Here is a 13603-nt window from a genome sequence, read left to right on the forward strand (position 1 = left end):
AGCTTTTTGTTTCGAACCATTAGATCGCCATTTTGAATAAAAAATATTGCAACTTTGAAAATTTCGAAAACAACTTTAAAAAAATATCTGCTGCTTCAAAACATCGGTTGAACAGAAGGTATTTTAGTAGACTAGACAGGATTTTAGTTATTTTTACTACCATTTCCTTTGTCTATTGGAAAAACTAATGAAAAATAAATAATCGTTATAAAAAAGTATTCAAATGCCAGAAATAATTAGAGTATGGCGGGGCATAAGTGTGATGTTTGAAGTTCAGCTATAAATTATCTGGAATAATAATGTTATGCAAATAAAATCTTCATTCTCCTGGTCAAGTGCCGATTCGCACTTTTACCCCACTAGCGGGGCAAAAGTGCGAAGCTCGAATCCATGAAATTAGCACAGCAGTAGCTATCAAAACCATATTATCTTTAATCTGCGGTATGTTTCGGTAAGGAATACAGGCCGGACTCGATTATCCGGGGATTCGATTAACCGGGTTTTTAGACTCGATTATCCGGGTGAAAAAAAAATTATTTTTTTTCAATGATTTATTTTAAACCTTAATGTTATAGTTTTCATGCTACATGATGATTCCAACTTGACAAGTATTGATACACCTCCCTAAAGCTACAAAATTCCTTTCTTATATTCCTTTTATCGGCGAACAAAACAAAAATAAATCCTGCGATGATGGAATCAATTTTTTTACTTAAAAATCATCATCATCATCACCATTACCATCATCATCATCATCATCATCATCATCGTAATCATCAATAAAAAAAATTGCAAAAAAGGAATTTTATGACTTTAGGGGAGATTGATCAATAATAAAAAAACCCGAATTAATCCACCTAGCGGCGTGACCTAGCCTTTCTACTGCCACAATAATCATTATTTAATTTCTCAAGAACTTAATTGTAGATGTATAGATGTTATATTAGACTATATTTTTAAATATCCGTTCCGTATTCCTCAAAATCCTTATTTGCCAGTAAAATTCACAACGTATTGTGTAGAATAATTATATTTTCTTTCCTTGGGTGCGTAAATACATGTAAGCGTCATTTATGTTACTTGATGAACACCTTATTTAGTTTTATAATATTTATAGAAAAATAATGTAAACACAAAAGATAATTGTTACAGACTTGAATGAATATGTATAGAAAATTAGAAATTAACCCTCTAACGGGTCTACAGACGGCCTTAACTTTCGGGCTTCAGAGCCACATATGAAACTTGTTTTGAATTGACAATATGAAGTATTTGTTCATAGCAGATTTTTTGATATTTTGATATTAATACATACCATGCGTTCAAAAGATAGCATTTTTGAAAAACAAGAGTTCAGAAAAATTATTATTATATTTCGCTTTTGAAGAAAAAGGATATCTACAGCAAAATGATTGATCTCAAAATTTTACTATTGGTTTGTTTGGCTTCAATTTTGCAATATATCTGAATTAGAAAAAAATTACTGAATAGAGCATTAGATATGAAAACGAGAAATGGAATTATTTCTTAGCTAGCACTCCTTCAGATAATTATTTTTGCATGAAAATCAAAACTTAAGCTTCTTTTGAATGTACTTTCATGAAAAGATAGTCATTAGCTTGATCGCATCGTTTTTACAATGTTAGAGGGTTAGGACAACAAGATGAGGTCGAAAAATAGTGCCAAAGCTGCGCCATAAACATGCTTGAGAATGGGAAATACGATCGATATGATTCCCAGTGCTTGTCTTTTTTTGATTTATTTATTAAAACATGATACATGACATAAGACATCTGTCCTTTAAAATATCACTAACGAAAACAAATCTTACAAAATTTCTACCGTGCAACGTTTACTTCCTATTTTTCATATAACATTTCTAAGCCTTAGTATCTATTGATTGAAAAGAGCATCTATTGATGCGCAGAATTTTTTTGGAATTTGTACAAATTTATTTGGAAAAATCAACTCACTAGTATTTTTGATTCTATACACCACTAGACCTACATGCTTAAATAAACTGCTTTTCTTCGCTTTTTGCTTTTCTTGTACAATTGTGAGTAACAGCAAGTGAAGAAAATGACAATTGAAATTTGAAATCAAAGAAAAGAAAAAACTTTTCGATTGAATCCCACTATTTAATATTTATTTGCAACAGATACGTAGTTCACCTACGACGTGCAGGCTTCATCAGTGTCTTATTTCAAAGCGTATACATATCTGTCGCGAATAAATAATAAATAGTGGAATTTAGTCGGTAAAAGTTTTTTCTTTTCTTTAATTTCAGAGTTCGTATTCCACTAAGAGGCTTCAAAAACTTCAGACAATTGACATGTTTCTCACTTTTCTTGAATTTCATTGCAAATTTTAAAATTGCAAATTGTCATCACATACATACATACATACATACATACATACATACATACATACATACATACATATATACATCACAAACATCTCATACATTGAATACAATCAACATTTGATTGATATGTTTTGATTTCACACGTTTTAACGGTTTAATATACGGTGCTTAAGTGTTAAAGTTTGAATAACTTTTGAATGAAGCGTCCGATTTTAAATAACTCGGTTTCGTTTGATAGATCTCAGCAGTAATTTTCAAATAATCATAAAATGTGTGATGTTTTTCATTAAATTAATGCTTATATATTACATAAATATGTTTTAAATACTATTTTTTCACAATTCTTTATGTAACTTTCAAACTAAAAGTCCAATCGTCATGAAATTTGGAAGTTAAGGGTTTGCAAGGCTCCTCTTTCAAATGCAATCAATATTGTTCAAATCGGTTAAGAGACCTATGAGATAATGAAGTCCCATATTTTTCGTATTTTTATACATAACTTTTGAACTAAAAGTCCGATCAGTATGAAATTCAATAGCGACCAATGGGACACCTAGACCTTTCATTTGACACTAAGAACATTAAAATCGGTCCAGCCATCTCCGAGAAAAGTGAGTGAGATTAAAAGCGTCACATACACACACACACACACACACACACACACACACACACACACACACACACATGCATACACACACACAGAAAATGCTCAGTTTTCGAAACTGAATCGAATGGTATATAACATTCGGCCCGCAGGACCTTCTTTCCATTTCCGGTTTTCCAAGTGATTTCTATACCTTTATACTATATATTTATATAGTAGAAAGGCAAAACGTTTATAATACCTAAATATTGAAAAACATAACATACAAAAAGTAATATTGTACCAAAAAAAAATTATAAGTGGAAAAATTCGTAAGAAAGGAATTTTCTGACTTTTGGGAAGATAGATCAATAATAAATAATACATTTCTGATACCTAAAAGACAAAAAACTTGATATGCCTAAAAAAATTTTGTACCAAAAATGATGATTCGATTATCCGGGTGATTCGATTATCCGGGCTGAAAATAAAAATTGTCACCCGGATAATCGAGTCCGGGCTGTATTCTCAATTAGCACCTTTTCTATTTTGCGCTGGTGTATTGCAGCCTCCGTTAGATCGAAACTTTTCTAAATGTTTGTTTTTTGTTTCATCAGCGGAAAAAACATTGTTTTCCTTCAGCCAACATCTGTAGAGCTAGCACATGGTTTTCTGCAGATTTTGCATTTCTAGTATCTGTAATATAGTGCCTAAAGCTGTCTATAATTAGTTATACATTTTTGCCTCGTCCATGAATCGCACTTTTGCCCCATCCGTGAATCGCACTTTTACCCCGCTAGACGCTTGACGGGGTTTGATTAAATTAAGGAAAGCCAAATATATTTTGCAAATTCTTTTCGCTGTATTTTCAAAACAGATATGGAAGTGATATAAAACGCTGCTATAAATTTTCAACAAGTAATATCCTTCTGTTGATATCGTATTTGCCGTGTAACGAAAAATTACAGCAAAACTGCCCTAAAATAACATTCGCACATAACTCAGCAACTATGCTTCGTAAGCAATTAAAGTTTACGTTAGATTCAAGTTGTCAGCCATCCATGCCAATGTAGGCAATTTGCTCGGAATCTGGACCGATAAATCATTGAATCGCACTTTTACGCCCATCGCACATCGCACAAAAGTATGAGGTTGATCTATTCCAGGTAAGGTAGGTAAAATGTAAAATCTATTAAAAATAACGTTCCATAGGGTTTATTCTAAAATTTTGGAAAATTGTTGCTCTGAAATCAGAGGACTTACTTCTACTGAACCCTTGGTCTCTGAACGTGGGAGGCCTCTGGTGACCAGTCTGGTATCAGCCTGAAGATCAGTTGCGACTTATGGCTGTGCATTACAACAATCGAAAGTTAAAATAATCGAAAGTTAATTTTTTATAACGTCAGTTTTTTAACAATTGACGAAGAGCACCGTTTTTCGTTATACAGGTCAAATCAAAACACAAGGTAGATCTATAAACAAAAGTTATTTTTGAGCATCTTAATAGAATCTCAAATATGAGTAAAAGAAAATCTATTCCATTTAATTCTACTGTTATCTCAAATTCATAAAATATTCATAGGCGAGTAATTAGAACAGCAAATATTTACTCTAAATTAATCTAAATATTGGTGCTGTGGTAAATCACCAAGCGATTTACCAGTGTTTAACCTTTAACAGTGTTTAACATTACTGTTTCATTTGAAGGTTTGTTAGTAGTTTTGCTAAAAAGTGTGAAGAAATTTCGTTGGGTATTGTTTGCTAATATACTAGAGTTTCTTTTTACACGAATGAACTGATGTTGTTCTTGGGTATGAAATGGGGAAGGCAACTAGGAAAAAGCGCCCAACACAGCTCTAGCCATCCCAAGCCGCTACCTAGCGCCTCCACGTGGCCATACCTGGAAATACTTCAATTTGTATAGTTGAGTAGCCAAGCTAGGAGGTGCGGGGTCGTGCGGTTTTCATTTCCTAACCTTAAAAATGTAGTTTTAGGCATCCATTAACCATTCTTCCTTCCCCTGGTTCCAATCGTTTCCTTCGAATTCTCTCTGCGGTACATGCTGCCCAGTTGGCCTAGCCATTGACAAGAAAAATGATTGATTCAAGTAATCGTCATTTTCCAGGATGCCTTCAAGCATTGGCTGCGTTAGTGTTAGATTAGATTAGTTTAGAATGAACTGATGTTGTTCTTGATTTAAAGGAAATTGAAACTTGAAAAATGAGTTCATGAGTTATCTGCGATTTAAACTTAATTGTTTAAGGTCGCCTACTCTTGACTTTCATTTTTGATATTTCATTATTCTCCTTTTGTACTCGCTTTTCCATCTTTCATTTTTCATAGTTTGCTGACATTTTGTTGTCTTATTAACGTCTATTAGTCGGTTGTCGTTTTTTTAACATTTGCCTTTCTGCATCTTTACGTCATCTTTTTGTTTCTTTTCAGCGATTTGTTGTCATTTTTTATCATTTGCTTTTTTGTATGTACCGTGGCAGTTTTGGTTGCTCTTGATGCCGTATTTGGACATCATTTTAAGTCTTTTTTGATCTCTTTTTGCTGTTTTGACGTCCTTTTTATCACCTTTTCTGTATTCATATCCGTTATTTAGTTCTCTTTTTATATATTTTTTTGTAGCTTTTTTGGCGTTTTTTCACCGGCTACTCATCGTATGTTTGTCTTTTTTATAGTCTTTTCGCCTACTTATCATCACTTGTCTGCCATCTTTTCGGGCCTCTCCGCTGTGCTTTTGTCATGTGTTTGCAGTTTTTTCGTCGTTCTTTTATCGTCTTTTTGTCAATTTAGGGTCTTTTCAACGCCCTTTCGCCTCATTTTGTCATCTCCTAGGTATGTTTTCTTCATATTCGTCATCACTGTCGTTTTCTTGTCGTCTTTTCATCTTGTCATCGTAGTTTCGTCATCTGTTTCTAGTCTTTTGACCTTTATTTTTGGCATTTTGTCGCTTTTTTGTGGTGTTTGCATTATTTTTGTGTCGGCAACTTTTCATCGTTATTTGGTTGTTTTTTCTTCGTGTTTTTTGCCATCGTCTCATCGCTTTTGTCATCGTTTCGCCGTTGTTTTGTTTGTTGTCTCTTTGTCACTTTTTCGTCGTTGTGCTACTTTTATTGCCTTTTCGTCATCTTTCTGTCGTATATTCATTATCATTTTGTCGTTCTTCTCGCATGTTTTGTTGGCTTTATAATGCTTTTCGAATAGCTTTTTGTCGTGTATATATATTGTTCTTCTGGTCGCTGTCTTTTTATCGTCCTTTTAGGCTTATACAAATTTGAAAAAAAGTTTATGTCCTGGTCTTAAAATATGGTTGAAGGGGGGGGGGGGGGGGGGGGGGGGGGGGGGCAAAAAAAAATAATAACATTAAACCTTCAATAACCAAACAAAAGAGAAGAAACCAGCGTTTATTTTTTCATATTATTAAAATTTTATTACAAATATTTTGTAGAGTACTTAAATTTTAGTTCAATCCTTTTAAACTTCAAAATTTTTCGACCCAAGCACATAAAGTAAGCATCCTGGTAGAGATGAAGCAGTTTGATAATTGTGGAGTGCCACAGGATCACCTTAGAGAGCCACAAACGTATAACTTGACCTTCATTTGAATTTTGTTTTGAACCTCCGTGTCACTCTGTTAGTTACCTTGCTTTTTTAATAATCGAAATCCGTGTCACTTACTAGTTCAGAACTCGGTAACCACGACATAGTATCGTAATCTAACCATAGTGTGAAAATGGCAGTTTAGGTCCCTGCCACTTTATTACTTGGAACACTTATGCTGTGCTATCGACATGTTTTAAGAAAATAAATCTCTAAAGCTATTCACGTTTCTTGGTCAACCTTTTAGTCATGAATATCAGACCTTTCCTTTGTATATTAAGGATGCACACCGTTTAGAAAATTTCAAGTTTCGAACAGTTCAGTGATATCCTGCATGCTGCATGCATCCAATGAATGGTAAAAACTGTATCGTTGAGTTTTACGTCCCCTACCTCCAACATTAGGGTAGTTACTTGGACATTACGGAGTAAAACGACCAATTTTGAGCCCCGAAAACCCGAAAAATTGTGTTTCTATTTTTATCTTATCTAGTACCTTTGAGGGAAAAAATAATCCCACTGCAATTCAAAAATCGGAATATCTCCGTCAAAAGCGGTACCAAATTTCACTAATATATTGTTTAATTGATTGTTGCCTCCATCTAATTCTTTTAAAACATGGTAAATTAAAATGAAATCAAGCCGAAAGTCTGATTGCAAGCACCCTAATTTTCGACGTCGGGCACTTAAAGATTAAGCACAATAGTTGCCTGTGACTTGCAGCAGAATCAGAAAGCTTAGTTGGTGAAAGAAAGTTAATCGAGACTAACGAGATAACTATAACTTTGCACATATTGGATAATTTAGAGATGTAAACTCATTGAACTGTGAAAAAATCCGCTTGTCACTAAAAATGCAACAGACTAATATGACACTTTATTTTTTTGCCCCTTCACATTTCGAAAATTTTCAAAGGGGGGGGGGGGGTGACATAAACTTTTTTTCAAATTTGTATAAGCCTTATTATATTTTCATATTATTTCCATGGTATTTTTATCGTCTTTTGTCGTCATTTTTTCTGCTATTCATCGTATTTTCGCCACCTTTTCATCACTTTTTTGTCATTTTTTTATCGCATTTACGTTCGACTTATGCCATCTCTTCGCTATCTTTTCTCCGTGTTTGTGTCATTTTTTCATCGACTTTTGTTGCGGTTCAAACCAAACCAAGCTTCAGAATTCTTCGACTCAAGCACGTAAGTCAAGCATCCTGGTAGAGATAAATCAGCTTGATAATAGTGAAGTGCCACCGTTTTGGTTTTAGTTTTGGTACAAGTCTGGAAACTGATCAAGATAAGAGCCTCAAACGTATAGCTTGACCTTGGTCTGAATGTTGCTTGGAGCGTGCGGAAATTAGGGGCTCCAGCTTGCAATACTCACGTGACAATAAATTAACACAAAAAACGACCTCTATTCAAAAGACATCACAGCGTTACAAGGACAACAAATCAAATAACTATTTTTAGTTATTATTCATGTGATTCGGTTTCCACAGATGTTGTTCCAATATCAACACACTTAAAAAAAGCGCAGAATTCGGTAAAATTTTGCCGAAATCTTAACAACCAACCGTTCGGTTAAACTCCATAAGTCTCGTGTAATCCGCCTAATCCACGCACAGCACTGCCTAATATTCAAACTAACCTTAATTAGTTTGAACAGTTTTCCGGAGAAGCATTTGCAGGCCATGATTTTCCATAACGCCTTACGGTCAATGGTATCATACGCAGCTTTGAAATCTATGAAAACTTTTAAGAGGATCTACCGCAGCGTGAATATTTGGTTCGCCACTGATCATTTTTCAAAACTGGCTTGATAAAAATCTACAAATCAGTTTACAAATGGTGAGAGACGTCGACAAAAGATTTGGGAGAGCATTTTGTCAGTAGCATTGCGAACGGTAATTGCACAATAATTCACACAGCCCAGGTTGTTGTCCTTCTCGTATATTAGGTAGATAACACCATCCTTTCACGCCTCCGGTAGCTGTTCCGTATCCAAAATTCTGAATACAAAATGTCGGTGCAGACAAGTGATAAGCTCTCCCGCTTTTTAACGAGCACTTGATCCGTAGGTCCGCGGAAAATTACTAGATTCGAAAAATTACGGCTAAATTCATCGGTGTCTAGTAGTACAGGTCGGACTCGATTATCCGGATGAAAAAAAAAATTGTAAATAGGTTTTTTGAACTGTATTTACGCTCAAAACGTGTTTAACATTATAAAAAAATTCACCCGGATAATCGAGTCCGACCTGTATTGGTCATCACAGAAGAGGCGCATTACGCTACTTTTGTCGGAGATGTAAAGGTCAATAGACCGTATAAATAAAACAGTTTGTTTTGTTTCTCTCATGTAAACCTTACGGCAGACGAAAAGTAAACTCTTTTATTCATGCGACCCAAAAGCACTGGCTTCCGGAAGTATAAAATCAATAATTTTTCTTCAAAAGAAAGCAGCTTTTATATGGAATGTGATGGTAAGTTGTTTGCTTACGGGACACGATTGTTTCCTGTTTTTGAATCGGATGAAAGACGTTTACTTTAATATTCTCGATGTCAAAACCAATATCTCTGGAATCCGCTCTGCTAAATTGACTTCTTTTTGCTTTGAAAGACAAAGATGTTTAATTTGATTCCAACGGTTGGAGATTTCGTCACAAGCTTTTTTTTTGTTTTTGAACTTTTGACTGAATAAAGAACATCTTACCCTAATATCCTGGATACTGATCGAGAAAATTGGGATAGCCGAGGTTTGTTGTAGTAATCAAACACCCTACCATCGGTTTTCTCACAAAATGGAAACAAATTCAATTCTTCAGAAATCTTAGCCAATTGTTGGTGGAAAACAAAACAAATATTTGCTCGAAAAAGTTTCCAATAAACTGCTCGGCTCACAAAGAACATATGCATATAGTTTCTTCAAAATTTATTTAAATATAAGCGAAGATGTAGGTTCGACGTTTAGAGTAAGATTTGAGGCGCTATTTACATTCAATTAAAAATAATCGAATTTTCTCAATCTGCAGTAAGCCTCAACACGGAGCAATCTCCCTTAGTTGAATGGGATTAGGTATCATATCTGATTTGATTCCTGCGTTAGTATGGGATTAGTTTAGAATAGATTAGAATAAAAATATTATTTTTTCCCAGTTGAATCCAGAAGCACTGTCCTTTACTTTGAAAAATAGGGTAAATCGCTCTTGATTGGGCCAAAACGATTCGCTCGTTAAGAGCTCCTCAATTAGGGCATAGTCCGACACAAATGACAATTGTATAAAGAGTTTCGTTAAACAATGACACTGTTAACTGGGTGTAATAAAATAGAATCACCACCGGTTTATTTTCCAAAGATTCTGTAGTGTTATTCTAATCATAATTATTCCTTAATATGCAGTGCACCATTTACGATATGAAGTACATTTGCAACATGCATGACATTTACCGTGATCCTGAAGTAGTTTACTTGGAAATAAATAAATAAAGAAAATAAATAAATAAAAGAATTTTAACGTCAAATAAAGCATGCAGAAGATTAGCTCGGGGACACACTGTCAGTTCTTGCTGTAATGAAAATAAATAAAATCGCAAGTGTTTACAATTGTCGTCACGAGACTGGAACGCTTACATGTGATCGGTCGATCACACCAATTCAATTTTTAGGATGATTTCTGATCACTTGATATAAATATCTCTCGATTTGAAATAACAACAACTTTCAACGGCTTAGCAGTAGTTTTCCACGTGACGTAGTCCTACTACATTAAAAGAAGAATCATAACAATCATAAAATCATTTATCTTAATTCAATTTTGGTAACATCAAGTTAGAAAGATGAAATTCACTTTTTTTTATGAAAAATTCAGCCAAGAAGATCACATTTCTTTCAAATGACAGGTTTTGCAATCGGCAACAATAGGAACAACTGATAAAAGTTAGGAAAGTATAATATAATACAAAAAATCGCTACTTACACTCACTGGTAAATGATGTCTACTCTTCCCAAAAATATTTTTTCGTCTTCAGCACTCCAACACCGACAATCCGATAATTAGCTTTCTTCCTATTGTTAATGATCTACCAAATTTTCTGCCCAATGTAAACAACACACTTCCTCGAAACACTCCGTTTGACTTCTCAATGTAAAACAAAATTCAATGAGCTCCAGAACACACCTCAACACCGTTGTTTTTCACGTAAACAATTCTGACCGTTGAAGAAAATTTCAATCACAATCTTTATATTCTTTAGTTAGATTCACCGCTGTCGGGTTTTCCACGTTATCTTCAGATAATCCTCTGCCTTGCAAAGAAATTTCCTGATAAACGGATGCAATAGCAGATGGCTGCTGTAAAATTCATCCACTATAAATAAGTAATCAGCAGCTGTGGGCCTTTTCTTCGTTGTTATCTGTACGAATCTTGAAAAAACACTTTTTATCAACAACAACTGCCAACTAATACCGTACCGACTTCAAATCACATCGGGCAATGTTGTTTTTATTCGTTTTCAACGCAATCCTACCGTCGTCAGGGCAAAAAACCGCTTTGCCGATCCTTACAGATCCCACCGAGGCTTACTCATAAAGCCTCAAAACCGATTTACTTCGCCACTACGATGTGCACAGACCACCCACACAGCACCAGCAAGAAGGAAAGGAAATTCCACCACACTTTGAAAAGCACCAGAATAATATTCACCCACTGGGGGAAGCAAACCGAAACGGCAAGATCCGCGCTCGACCAAACCTCAACGCGAACTGAACGCTGCTCTGAGCGAAGCCGAGTGTTTTATAAACTTTCGAATCGGATCGCTCCGGCGAGTGCGAAACAGCAACACAAGCAGCTGTTTGGGCCACCCAACGCATCCCCATGTATGCAAACGGTGGGTGGTTGGGCGATCTTATGGCTGGCTGGCAGGATACCTACAAAATATTGCAACAACCAGAGCGTACCGACCGACTGACTCGCCAGAGAAGCGGAGAGCGAACGAGCCAGAGCCGTCGTCTATCATAATAAACAAACCGTCAAAGCGTTCAGTTGTTTTTGTTATTGATATTTGTTGCGAAAAATGGTATAGAAAAATAAAGCTGGCTAAGAAATAGCCGCTCCAAAGTTGGACGTTAGCGAGTGCAAAGCTTACTCACCTCCTATGCGGAGCGATTTGGGAGCGTTGAGCCGGTCAAACAGCTGATGAATATGTTGGAGCATATGCAACGAGAGCACATCACCGATTAGATGGGGAGAGAAGTCTCTAGGCTCTTTACATTGTTTAGAATGAGAGATGTAAACAAATCCGAATAAAGTGTTAGCACAGCTACTGTTTTATGCCGCTTGTCTTCGAGGGATTGTCGTTTCGTTGTTTATTATTGAGGTTTTTTTAATTGCTAAATGTAAATCATAATAAGCAACAATTTAACGGACGGAGCTAAATAAAGTTGATCAAAAACAAAACAATATGCGTGTGCTATTCATTTGCCAAAAATAATTAGTAAAATACAAAGAAAAACTGCAGTCGAAAGGAGCTTAATTAAACTGAACGGAAGCAACCATGAACTAAACTAATACAAAACAATCTAAACTAAACAGAATCAAGCTCCAAAGAAATACAAAGCTCACTGGCTACTTTTTCTGTTTTCTACATCGCAATGGATACTGTTCTAAATAACTAAGTTTCAGTTAGGTAGGTACGTACATAGTTATCAGTCTAGCAAGAACGTATAAAGGACACTGCATGCATGTAAATTCATTCACGCTCGATTTTCCTTCGGTTGGAAGGTGTGAACGTAGTTGGTGTGAACGTGGCAGGCGGTAGTGGTGGTGAAACGAAGGTGGTAAAGAACTGCTCAGATTAGCACCCTCTGCTTCTTGGGCTTCTCGGCTGAATGGAGCAGAGCCACACACATTGAACGCACTTAGACGGTTTAGAGAGGATATCACTAGATGTAGGTGAAAATGGGGCAACCGAAACAGATGCTTCCCATGGCTGACGGTGGTCAGATTGCCAGCCGGAACGCAAGAACCCCGTAGCCGGAGCCGGAGCAATCGCAGCTTCAATGAACAGATGATGCCGTGTGGTTGGTAGGTACTTTTAGTTGATACGGTAAGTGGTTATGTGAACCGACTGAGGAACCGACTGGAAAGGCGATTAAATCAGAGAAAAGACGGTAACGGTAAGCTGATGTCGCTAGACCGCATCCAAGACACCGTCCATTCCTGGATCATTTTGGCTCAGCAAGGATTTGAACAGATGTTAGCGAATGATGAGGTGAGAAAATCCTAACAGATTATAATCTTCTTCGGTTGAACGAGGAAGTGTGGCTTATGGTTTAATAATTTAAATCATTTTATTGTCTTTCCTTGTGTGTTCCAGAAATTCGTGCGTACTTCTGTGTTTAAGCTTTGATTCAAGTTTATGGCGACTTTAAATAACACTATGTGGTCCTTCTAGAGGCGCGAAGATAGCTGTTTCTAGTTGCAGGTGACCATCCAACATCAAAGCATCATTTCGAAATCTAAGTTTTAAGGTACATTTTATTTTATTTTACTTTACTTATTTATGACTATTTTATAATAATAACAAAGCTTTTCTTTGAAGAAAAGGACCTTTATGTTTTATGTTTACAAGTACCGTCATCCGGGGATACTTGCAACACCGGGGTTACTTGCAATACTTTATCGCATCGCGCTTTTGACAGCTCTAACGCATTTGTTTGTTAACATAACCATTTGTACCCAATGCCATTTTAAAGAAGGGTTGTTTACCTATTGTTTAGTTAAGTTTAATCCATTATATCATTGTTTTGCTTGTTTTTATACGATTGGAAAGTAATGTCACTTTCAGAGTAGGAAAAATGGATGTGCAAAGTTGCGTCAGCTCATTGACATAGAATTATTATTTATTGTTTGGTTCCTGTACACAATAAGTGCATCATATAAGCTAACAAATAGCAACTTTGAGCTTTGTTTATATTTTGAACTTGGAGAAGAAACGATGAATTCGTGTTGTTACTTCCAATATGGCGCGGCTTGCAGCACTTGTAAAAATGAA

The 13603-nt window shown here is 35.7% G+C and overlaps 1 long non-coding RNA gene across 1 annotated transcript in view; it reads right to left on the reverse strand.

Moving 5' to 3' along the window:
* The window catches only part of LOC128738164 (uncharacterized), a 218484-nt gene extending 207213 nt beyond the window's left edge, over window positions 1-11271 (reverse strand). Inside the window, exon 1 of the long non-coding RNA XR_008412080.1 lies at window positions 10534-11271. This is a non-coding gene — a long non-coding RNA (uncharacterized LOC128738164). The remainder of the gene's footprint in view (window positions 1-10533) is intronic.
* Between the last annotated feature and the right edge of the window lie 2332 nt (window positions 11272-13603).

Source organism: Sabethes cyaneus, chromosome 2 (genome assembly GCF_943734655.1).
Source record: "Sabethes cyaneus chromosome 2, idSabCyanKW18_F2, whole genome shotgun sequence".
Lineage (NCBI taxonomy): Eukaryota > Metazoa > Arthropoda > Insecta > Diptera > Culicidae > Sabethes > Sabethes cyaneus.